Source organism: Conger conger, chromosome 7 (assembly GCF_963514075.1).
Source record: "Conger conger chromosome 7, fConCon1.1, whole genome shotgun sequence".
Lineage (NCBI taxonomy): Eukaryota > Metazoa > Chordata > Actinopteri > Anguilliformes > Congridae > Conger > Conger conger.
The window spans coordinates 39,720,783-39,731,302 of NC_083766.1; the positions used below are offsets into that span (position 1 = coordinate 39,720,783).

At 42.5% G+C, this 10,520-nt stretch overlaps 1 protein-coding gene across 3 annotated transcripts in view; it reads right to left on the minus strand.

Annotated features, from left to right (window-relative positions):
- gdpd5a (glycerophosphodiester phosphodiesterase domain containing 5a) overlaps nt 1-1,211 on the minus strand; it is a 61,547-nt gene extending 60,336 nt beyond the window's left edge. For all 3 annotated transcript variants that reach the window (XM_061250213.1, XM_061250212.1, XM_061250211.1), the window contains exon 1: nt 921-1,211. The gene's annotated coding sequence lies outside the window, so the exon portion shown is untranslated. The remainder of the gene's footprint in view (nt 1-920) is intronic.
- Nucleotides 1,212-10,520: the final 9,309 nt, after the last annotated feature.

Sequence of the window (10,520 nt, forward strand, 5' to 3'; positions counted from 1 at the left end):
CAACTCTTTAGAAATGTTGATATTTATGATCAATGAATCACCTAGCACATGAGTATTCCCCAAGTGACAAAGTTTGCTCAGTTTTAGTGGTATTTTTAAGTATGGCAAATCAGTGTTCTATCATTTATATGATTTTTTTTAAAAATTATTCATATGGAGAATAGGAGGATCACACGTTGAAGTGATTAAAAGCATATTTGTTTCCTCCCTTGATTTGAAACATACGAGTCAATAACGTATTACACACCATACCAATATGCTATACAAAGGAAAGTCTAAAGTTGCCTGCTTGCGATTGCAAAACTTATAGACTAGAGCTAGGAGTTTCGTAATTCTCTGTCGTACAATCAGTAGCCTATCCTGCCACAAATAACACCCATCTCTTGGTGGGAAAAGAGATACCTATTCAACTGAATGTTTTATGAGACGGCAAACACGATGGTGACAGGAATGAAACGACGTAACTAGAACCGACGAACTGTAATAATTGTTCCAGTGGAATTTAAATCATCCAGGAAACATAAACAAAGACAGTAGCATAATTATCCAAACTACAACAAGCCAAACATAGCCTGATCCCTCGCTTCTTATAACGTTACCTGCGCAGAGAGGTAACTTGTTTTGCTTGCTTAAAACAAACTAGCTTCAGCTGGCTGGGTATCTAGGTTACGTGTAGGTCTGCCATTTCTTCACAGGTAGCTCGCTTGTCGCAAACTGATCAAAAAATCTGAACTAACTATAGATAGCTGGTAAGAAAACATACACCGAAAAACTGTTTATCTGTCAGCTGTCAGTTATTTTTTCAACTTGACTGACACCAATACAAAGTGACGTGGATAAGAAACTTAGCCAACGTCGCTATAGCTTGCTAGTAAACTAGCATTGTAGCCCTCAAACATGAGTTCACTCCAAACACTCACCTTCCACAGTGGTTTCAGTCTGAGAGGTCGGCTTCTGATCAGTTCAAATCGTTCGATTTTCTTGGTATTCCCAACAAAGCTATAGCTTTTCGTCAAGACGGACAGCACAGCTATTAATAAAATTAAGAGGAGAAAAAGTGCAGTGACTTACGTTCAGACTTCAGTTTTTTTGTTTTTATTTAGTAAACTAACGTAAACAAGTCATTAGTATCCACAATTAAATTGTTTCTTTGTGTTTCAGTGACTATGTCATGGACTGTGATTTATCAGAGGTTACAGTGAATCGTTAGGCACCCTACATAACAGGCGAGTAATAATCCAACCGAAAACATTGTGGGTGGGGCTGTTGTCTTTATTCCCCGCCTTCCCTGCTTGCGTTGGGCAATGAAAGCAAAAAGCTAAGAGCTAAGCGCAGTCTCAGTGAAACACGAGGCACGCGCTGAGGTTGAGCTCTACAGTTTTCATTTACATTACATAATTTTCAGTTTCAGCCTGAACTCACTTGGCACAATATTAAGACGTTTAATAAATCGTCCCATGATCATAATGTAAAAGAATGCAACCTAGAATGTTCAAAATTATCATTTTCATCACCAGAAATTGAACTTAATCAACAACATTATTACACTCTAAAAAGTAAAGGTTCAAAAAAGAACCCTCTTGGTTCCTTAATCTTAAATTTCATTTCAGAACCCTTCCTCTGTCAGCAGTTCATTTTTGAGTCATTGCAAGTCATTGCAAATTGCAAAAATAATCCTCCTTGAAATGAAAATGGTTCTCCTAAGCATCCTAGGGTTGGAAACCTTATTAAATGAAGTTGTCATTTCTGGGATGTCTCAAAACATTGAATTAATTGCCATGCACTATAGATTTATTGAAAAAAATGTATTGTTTAGAAAATAAAAACAAATATGAGTACATTTAAATAAATCTGTAGGTCTAGCAATGTTGTTTTTTATTATTATTAGTAATATAATAATAATAATTCTTCTTCTTCTTCTTCTTCTTCTTCTTCTTCTTCTTCTTCTTCTTCTTCTTCTTCTTCTTCTTCTTCTTCTTCTTATTATTATTATTATTTCCGGACATAACAGAATCCTCCAGGCACCTTTCAACCCCTGAAAATGTCTTCAAGGAACCTTTCCAAAAGGTTCCTCAGATAACCTTAAAAAGGGTTCCTGGAGGCACCTCTAGGGGTTCCACCCGTGATAATGTTCCATCATCGCATCTGTAGACAGCATAAGATGTTGTGAAACATACACTAAGAAATGTGAACGCCAATGTATTCCTGCAACATTTCACACATAATCGCAGTGTTTCATTAATGGATGTCCATTTCGTCTTTCTGATTGTCTAATTGCACATTACACATGGCCATTGCATTATGCATTACGCATCATTGCATGTAATAAAATTATAATCCAAAGCAATTTACAGTTGATTGGACTAACCAGGGGACAATATGGGATAAAAGGCTTCACTCAACAGCTGTGCAGATCTTATGGCTGCACCAGGGCTTGAGCCACCAACCTTCCAGTCCCAGTCATGTACCTTAACCACAAGGCTACAGGCAGCCCCGTCAACTTAACTAAATTGACCATGTATTGAGCTTAGTTTTTAGCTGAAGACATTATTTTACTGGCTTTGCTGCCTGTGTCTATAGGCCTACATCATCTTGTGATGCTGCCTCTGAGGATCCACATCTGAGGCTCACTGACCTATTGCTGTCTGTGGAGCTGGATGATCGAAGTGATCCTCAGTAAACAATTAATAATCAACAATTAATTTAAATGTATTTGTACAATAACTGTTCAATGAAGTCTACAATTTTAAAATATTTTCTCTGCTCCTTCTTCCAATAGAAATTAAGATGGCTAACAACAGCATTATGTTTGGACGATTGAGAGGCACACAGAGAACTACAAAATTGGGATATTTCATAAGTTACCAATGATATGTTGACTGAGAATGTGAGCCACTCATTCTTTTTTGTGTTGTTCACATTCTCAGCCATAAACAAACATGTTTCTCTTTTTTAAACAAAGCCAGTCAGCCAGCACTTGTTTGGGCTTCTATTTTCTTTGGCGAAGATGGAGCTGTAAAAACGCAAAGTGAAGATTGCACAAGGCCAGGAAAATTGGCACACGACCAGTATGCCATACTGCCAATATCAATGCAAACATTTTTCTGAATGAAACATATTACTGTAAGCAATTTACTCCTTTTTACATAAAAACTTGATCAAGGCTGTCTGAGATCAGAAGCAAGGAGCCAACCAAAGTCTGCAGAAGAATTGTGGCAAGTTCTCCAACATGCTTGGAACAACCTCCCTGCTGATTGTCTTAGTCAACGCTGTCCCATATCTCAGAGAAGTGATGCAGTATTAACACCAAAGGGTGGTTACAAAAAAATATTGATTTGATTCAGTTATTGATGCAGAATAGTTAACTATTCTGCCAAATTAGTAAAATGTAATGTAAAATGTATAGTATGTTTATTTAGGACCTTTCATTGAATTATTATAATCCTATCTGTATAAAAAGTTCTACAGGTGCCTAAGACGTTTGCACAGTACTGTACCTCCCAAATAAGTGATTAGAATTAGGACTGATAGGATTGGAACTAAAATAGATTGGCGATTGAAAAATCGACATCACGTTACCTTACAATTTGCTCTTACAAAATTAGCCAGTCTTTACCAGTGCAGTATTCGGCTATATAGCCGGCAACCATCTCTTGTGGAATTCACCTTGGATGTTTTTTGTTTTTTTTCTAACTATTCTCTGCCATCTCAAGAGATTGTTGTGATTAAATATTAAATATGATTAAATATTTCCATGAACAAGCTGGTGTACAGGTCTACCTAAAAAAGTGGAGTGTATAGGCTACATAAAACATTGAGTAAATGTAACAGATCATTTAAGTTGGTTCTGATTAAACTTAGTACCAAGAAAAAGAATAAGAAAATAGGTGAAAATAGTAGATATCACTAAACTGAAATGACTACTATAGAAAACATGAGTATTTCCAAATCAGTGTACTGCTTTCTTCGCAATAAGCCCAATTGATTGCAACATGTCTGCAAAGTCCATTATGATGCCATAACAGTTTGGAAGAACTGCAATGCTCTTTTCTCAAAACACAAAAACATGCAATCCCAAACACTTCTTTCAATACTTTAGTCAGAAAAGGAGGTTGAGTGCATTAAGAGTAACAAAGGAGAACCGCTGTATGAGAATAAAAATATTGCTGATGCCTTAAATGGCTACTTTGTTGATAGTTTTACCAGGGAGGAGGTTACTAGTAGAATGGAAGGCATACTCAATGCTAAGAATGTCTAAGCCAATATCGAGATAGGGGATAAAGAAATACTGGATAAATTACATAAACTAAAGACAAATAAGGCAGCAGGCCCCGATGGCATATTCCCAAGGGTACTCAAAAAGTTAAGTGAGATCATTTTTAAACCACTGATAGTCTTTAGAAACTGGAGAAATGACTGGAAACAAGGTAATATAATACCAATATATAAGAAAAGAGACCTTACTGATCTAGGAAATTGCAGGCCTCACATGTAAAATACTGGAATCTATCAAACTGGAATTATTTCTTGAAAATAATAACATTCTAATGGATAGCCAGCATGCTTTTTGAGAGTATAGGTCATGCCTGACAAACCTTTTGGCATTCTTTGAGGAAGCTAGCAAGTGTTTTGATGATAGCAGGGCATATGATGATGATGATGATGATGATGATGATGATGATGATATCTAGATTTCCAAAAAGCATTTGATAAGGTTCCACATGACAAACTCATTATCAAAATGAGGACGGTAGGAATTATAGGAGCCATTTTGAAGTGGATTCGTAATTGGCTACGGGAGAGAACACAGAGAGTAGTAGGAGGGGCCTTATCCGAGTGGGGTATTGTGGGAAGTGGAGTTCCACAGGGATTGGTGCTAGGGCAACAGCTCTTTCTCATTTACATAAATGACCTTGACATAGGCATTGAAAGTATTTAGTTAAATTTGCAGATGACACTAAACTAGGAGGCTTAGTATGGAATCTACTAAAGTAATCCAGGAAGATGTAAACAGATTCCAGCAGTGGGCGGAAACCAGGCAAATTAAATTCAGTACAACTAAATGTAATGTTCTACACGTGGGAAATAAAAATATAAAGCAGGATTACATCATGGGGGTACAAAATTGGATAGTGCTGAAGTTGAAAAAGACTTGGAGCATAGTTGACCAAAGCCTTTCTGTTATGTTCCTGTGTTCTGTGTGTTAGTTTATCATTGTTTATATTTGTTATTCTTGTTATTTATTATTTTTTTATTCATGTCTGGTGTTCTGGGTCATTCATTAGTCTTTGCACTTTTCTTCCCCTGTGATGTCTGAGTCTGAATGTTTACTAGTCCAGTCACTCCCTTGTCTGCGTGCCCCACTATTCGGGTGTTTATGGTAGTTCCGGGGTTCAATCTTCCTTCCAATCTTGCATTCCCTACTTCCTGCTTTCTCTCCATTTCATGTTTGTACATAGCACTAATATACTAATCCCAACTAACATAGAATTTGTACAGTACTAATTATACTAACACACTAATATGCTTGTCAAACTAACAAACTAACATTCACTAGTTTTGGGTATTTGTAATTTAAATCACTTCACTAACTTACTAACGCATCTCCAGTTTCAATTCTGTTCTGTAACTCCGCCTCCCTATTCTATCACTGATTACTTGCTTAGTTTCAGCGAAGTATTCGCACCTGTCTCTCTCCATCTCTGCATCTCCTGATTCTCTGCAATGTGTCATTGTGAATCCAGTCCGCGTTTTCGTTTCCCCCTCGTTATTGTCCTATTACCCTTTCATGTGTCTCACCTGATGTTTATTTGTTAGACCGCCCTCACTCCCACGCCCCGCCTAGTTTGTCTCATTCCCCTGTGTATTTATACCTGTCCTTTTCAGTTGCACGCGGCTAGTTCGTCCTGTTTTCGTTCCCGAGCCCTTTATTCCTTCCCCCCAGTTCTAGCCCCCTTGTTCCTGAGCCCCTGTTCCTGAGTCCTTGCCCCTGTTGATTGGATTTCCGGTTTTGACCCCTGCCTGCTTCCCTGGACTATTCTTTTGTTGTTGTGGATTTCTGTACCATTGCATTGTTGGACTGACCCCCTGGATTTTGACCTTGGCCTGTTTTGTGACAACGCTCTGTCTGCCCCATCACCTGTGAGTAAACTTGCCATTTTCCACACCCCTGTATCTGCTTCTGGTTCCTCTGTCCTCCCTGCCATAACAGAACAAACTAGCCAGCATGGAACCAGCAGACTCCTCCCTCCCCTTGGTTATGGCGTACGATACATCTGTCCACTTGGCCCGCATGTGGAGACTGGAGCAGATCACTGCAGAGCTCGCAGCTATCCATGCGATCCAGGCCAAGCTCCTTGGACCACGCCATATCCAACTCACTTTCCCATCCCTTATCCATTCTCCCACTCCACTCCTGACCCGGCATCCAGAACCACACCAGTTCCAGCTTCCCCTTCGACCCCAGTACCCGTCTCCGGGTTCCGAGCCCCGTCTGCCTGAGGACTGTCCGTCTCCGGGTTCCGAGCCCCGTCTGCCCGGGGACTGCCCGTCTGCGGGTTCCGAGCCCCGTCTGCCCGGGGACTGCCTGTCTGCCCGGGGACTGTCCGTCTGCGGGTTCTGAGCCCCGTCTGCCCGAGGACTGCCCGTCTCCGGGTTCCAAGCCCCGTTTGCCCGAGGACTGCCCGTCTCCGGGTTCCGAGCCCCGTCTGCCCGGGGACTGCTCGTCTGCGGGTTCCAAGCCCCGCCTGCCCGGGGACTGCCCGTCTGCGGGTTCCAAGCCCCGCCTGCCCGGGGACTGCCCATCTGCGGGTTCCGAGCCCCGTCTGCCCGTCTGCGGGTTCCGAGCCCCGTTTGCCCAAGGACTGCCCGTCTCCGGGTTCCGAGCCCCGTCTGCCCGGGGACTGCCCCTGGGCCATGTCTGGCCCAGTCCCAGGCTCGGGCCCCGGCCCATGCGCTGACTTGGGCTCCAGACCCCTCCAGGTCAAGAAGAAAGAGACTCCGGGCCCGTGCCCGCCTGAGACCCCGGGCCCGTGCCCGCCTGAGACCCCGGGCCCGTGCCCGCCTGAGACCCCGGGCCCGTGCCCACCTGAGACCCCGGGCCCGTGCCCAGCTGAGACCCCGGGCCCGTGTCCGTCTGAAACCCCGGGCCTGTGTCTGTCTGAGACCCCTTGTTCCCTCCGAGAACCCTCTGAGACCCCTTGTTCCCTCCGAGAACCTTCTGAGACCCCTTGTTCCCCCCAAGAACCCTCTGAGACCCCTTGTTCCCTCCAAGATCCCCCCCGAGCTCCTTTCCTTCCCTCCGAGAAGCGCCCAAGCTCCCTTTGTTCCCTCCGAGAAGCCCCCGAGCTCCCTTTGTTCCCTCCCAGACCCCCCTGAGCTCCCTCCTTTCTGTCCGAGACCCTCCTTTCCGTCCGAGACCCATGCTCCCTTCCGAGACCCCCGTTGCCTTCCGAGACCCCCGTTTTTCCGTCCAAGACCCAAGCTCCCTTCCATGACTCCCGTTTCCGTCCGAGATCCCCGTTTTTTCCGTCCGAGACCCTCGTTTCCGTACGAGACCCAAGCTCCCTTCCGAGAACCCCGTTTTTCTGTCTGAGACCCTCGTTTCCGTCCGAGACCCCAAGCTCCCTTCCGAGACCCCCGTTTCCGTCCGAGATCCTACCCAGTTCCCCTCACTGCTGCCCTCATCATTCCATTTCTTTTGTGCTCTCTGTTTTTCCCTTGTTCCTCCCACCCTCCCTGCTCCTCCTCCCCATGGGTATCTGATGAAACGCCAAGAGGCGTTTCTTAGGAGGGGGGGTACTGTTATGTTCCTGTGTTCTGTGTGTTAGTTTATTATTGTTTATATTTGTTATTCTTGTTATTTATTATTTTTCTTATTCATGTCTGGTGTTCTGTTTACATTCATTAGTCTTTGCACTTGTCTTCCCCTGTGATGTCTGAGTCTGAATGTTTACTAGTCCAGTCACTCCCTTGTCTGTGTGCCCTACTATTCGGGTGTTTACGGTAGTTCCGGGGTTCAATCTTCCTTCCCATCTTGCATTACTTACTTCCTGCTTTCTCTCCATTTCATGTTTGTACATAGCACTAATATACTAATCCCAACTAACATAGAATTTGTACAGTACTAATTATACTAACACACTAATATGTTTGTCAAACTAACAGACTAACATTCACTAGTTTTGGGTATTTGTAATTTAAATCACTTCACTAACTTACTAACGCATCTCCAGTTTCAATTCTGTTCTGTAACTCCGCCTCCCTATTCTATCACTGATTACTTGCTTAGTTTCAGCGAAGTATTCGCACCTGTCTCTCTATCTCTGCATCTCCTGATTCTCTGCAATTGTCTACTCTCTAGTCCGAGCCGTTTGTATTACATGTGTGTCATTGTGAATCCAGTCCGCGTTTTTGTTTCCCCCTCGTTATTGTCCTATTACCCTTTCATGTGTCTCACCTGATGTTTATTTGTTAGACTGCCCTCACTCCCACACCCCGCCTAGTTTGTCTCATTCCCCTGTGTATTTATACCTGTCCTTTTCAGTTGCACGTGGCTAGTTCGTCTTATCCTGTTTTTGTTTCCGAGCCCTTTATTCCTTCCCCCCAGTTCTAGCCCCCTTGTTCCTGAGCCCTTGTTCCTGTATCCTTGCCCTTGTTCCTGTATCCTTGCCCCTGTTCCTGAGTCCTTGCCCCTGTTCCTGAGTCCTTGCCCCTGTTGATTGGATTTCCGGTTTTGACCCCTGCCTGCTTCCCTGGACTATTCTTTCGTTGTTGTGGATTTCTGTACCTTTGCATTGTTGGACTGACCCCCTGGTTTTTGACCTTGGCCTGTTTTGTGACTACGCTCTGTCTGCCCCATCACCTGTGAGTAAACTTTCAAACCCCTGTGTCTGCTTCTGGTTCCTCTGTCCTCCCTGCCGTAACACTTTCAGGTTCTAGTCAAATAAAAACGCCAATAGGATGCTAGGATGCAAAGCCAAGAGTATTGAGTATAAGTCCAAGTTTATATTCACCTTATACAATACTCTTGTTAGACCACACTTGGAGTACTGTTCTGAGGACCGCACTATAAGAAAGCTATAGAGGCACTGGAAAAGGTTCAGAGAAGGGCAACCAGATTGATTCCATGTATAAAAGATAAGAGTTATGAGGATAGACTTAAGATGCTTAATCTCAAAGTTTAGTAAAAGGAGACTTAGGATGGACTTGATTGAAGCATTTAAATTCATTAAATGGATTAACAAAGTGAATTATTGGGGATTGTTTAGGGTGAGTTCGGTTAGCAGAACGAGAGGGTACAAATGGAAATTGTCAAAGGAGAAGTTCCGTACATATATTATAAAGTATTTTTTTCACACAGTGAGTGGTCAATGAGTGGAATAGCTTGCCAGTAAATGTAGTAGAGGCAGAAACTGGGTTTTGAAGACTAGGCTTGTTAGATACTTAGCTTTTAAGCAAACTCAGCAGTAGGTACACTTAGTGGTAGGAAAAGGCGAGCATTGCTGGGCCATTACCTTATGTCATGTTATGTTTACAGAAAATGTACCACTGTGAAAATACTTCATCAAAATACAAACTGCACTGTACATTAGTGTTGATACTCTGGTTATTACAAAAACAAGACATACTGCAACATGTTTTTGTCATCCAAGATGATTGGTTAATGCAAAAAAAGTAAAATACACATACTCCTGTGGGAAGTCATAAATCAACAGGTTCCTCAACCATACTTAAGCGTTATGGAACAAGAACCTGTGGTATTCGTGTCGTGCCTAACCACCCCGCAAGCTGTGCCAATATCCATGATATACCACAGGCTTGAGTTCCATAATGCTTTTATACAATGGTTACTACATTTATCTTTTAACATTTCACAAAATAACAATAGCTAACATTACTAGCAATAATGTACCTCCACTGCACAACGTTAGCCAAGCAATGCTATTGCAATAATGTATCCCCACTGCATTAACGTTAGCTGGCCATCTTGCCAGTTTACGTTACACCAGACGACAATAACGTTTAAATAAAGTTTACTTTAATGGTATTTTCATCCATATTGGATGAACCATGTATAAATGACAGCACCTTTGTACATGGTCCCACATTTTAAGGTACAACAAGTATTTGTTAAATTGGCTTAATTTTGGTGTATTGCAGGTGTATTCATTTATGTCATTAGAAAATACAGAAGAGAGCTGTTGATGTCTAGTTTTGATTTTCGACTTTGCAATTGCCTTTGGAGATTGTTGTTGGGCTGTGACAACATGAGGAAGACAGCAGTGTCAATGCAAATTAAGCTGGCCGTCATTAGATTCAGAAATGAAGATAAATCAATCAGGAACATTGCAAAAACCCTGGGCATGCCCATGTGTAACAGTTTGGTTCACTATTAACAAGAAAAAAGCAACTGGTGATCTCAATTATGCGAAAAGACCCAGTAGACTGAGGAAGACCACTGTAGTGGATGACCGGAGAATGGTGAAGAAAACACCCCTGACAATAGCCAAACAGAAGCA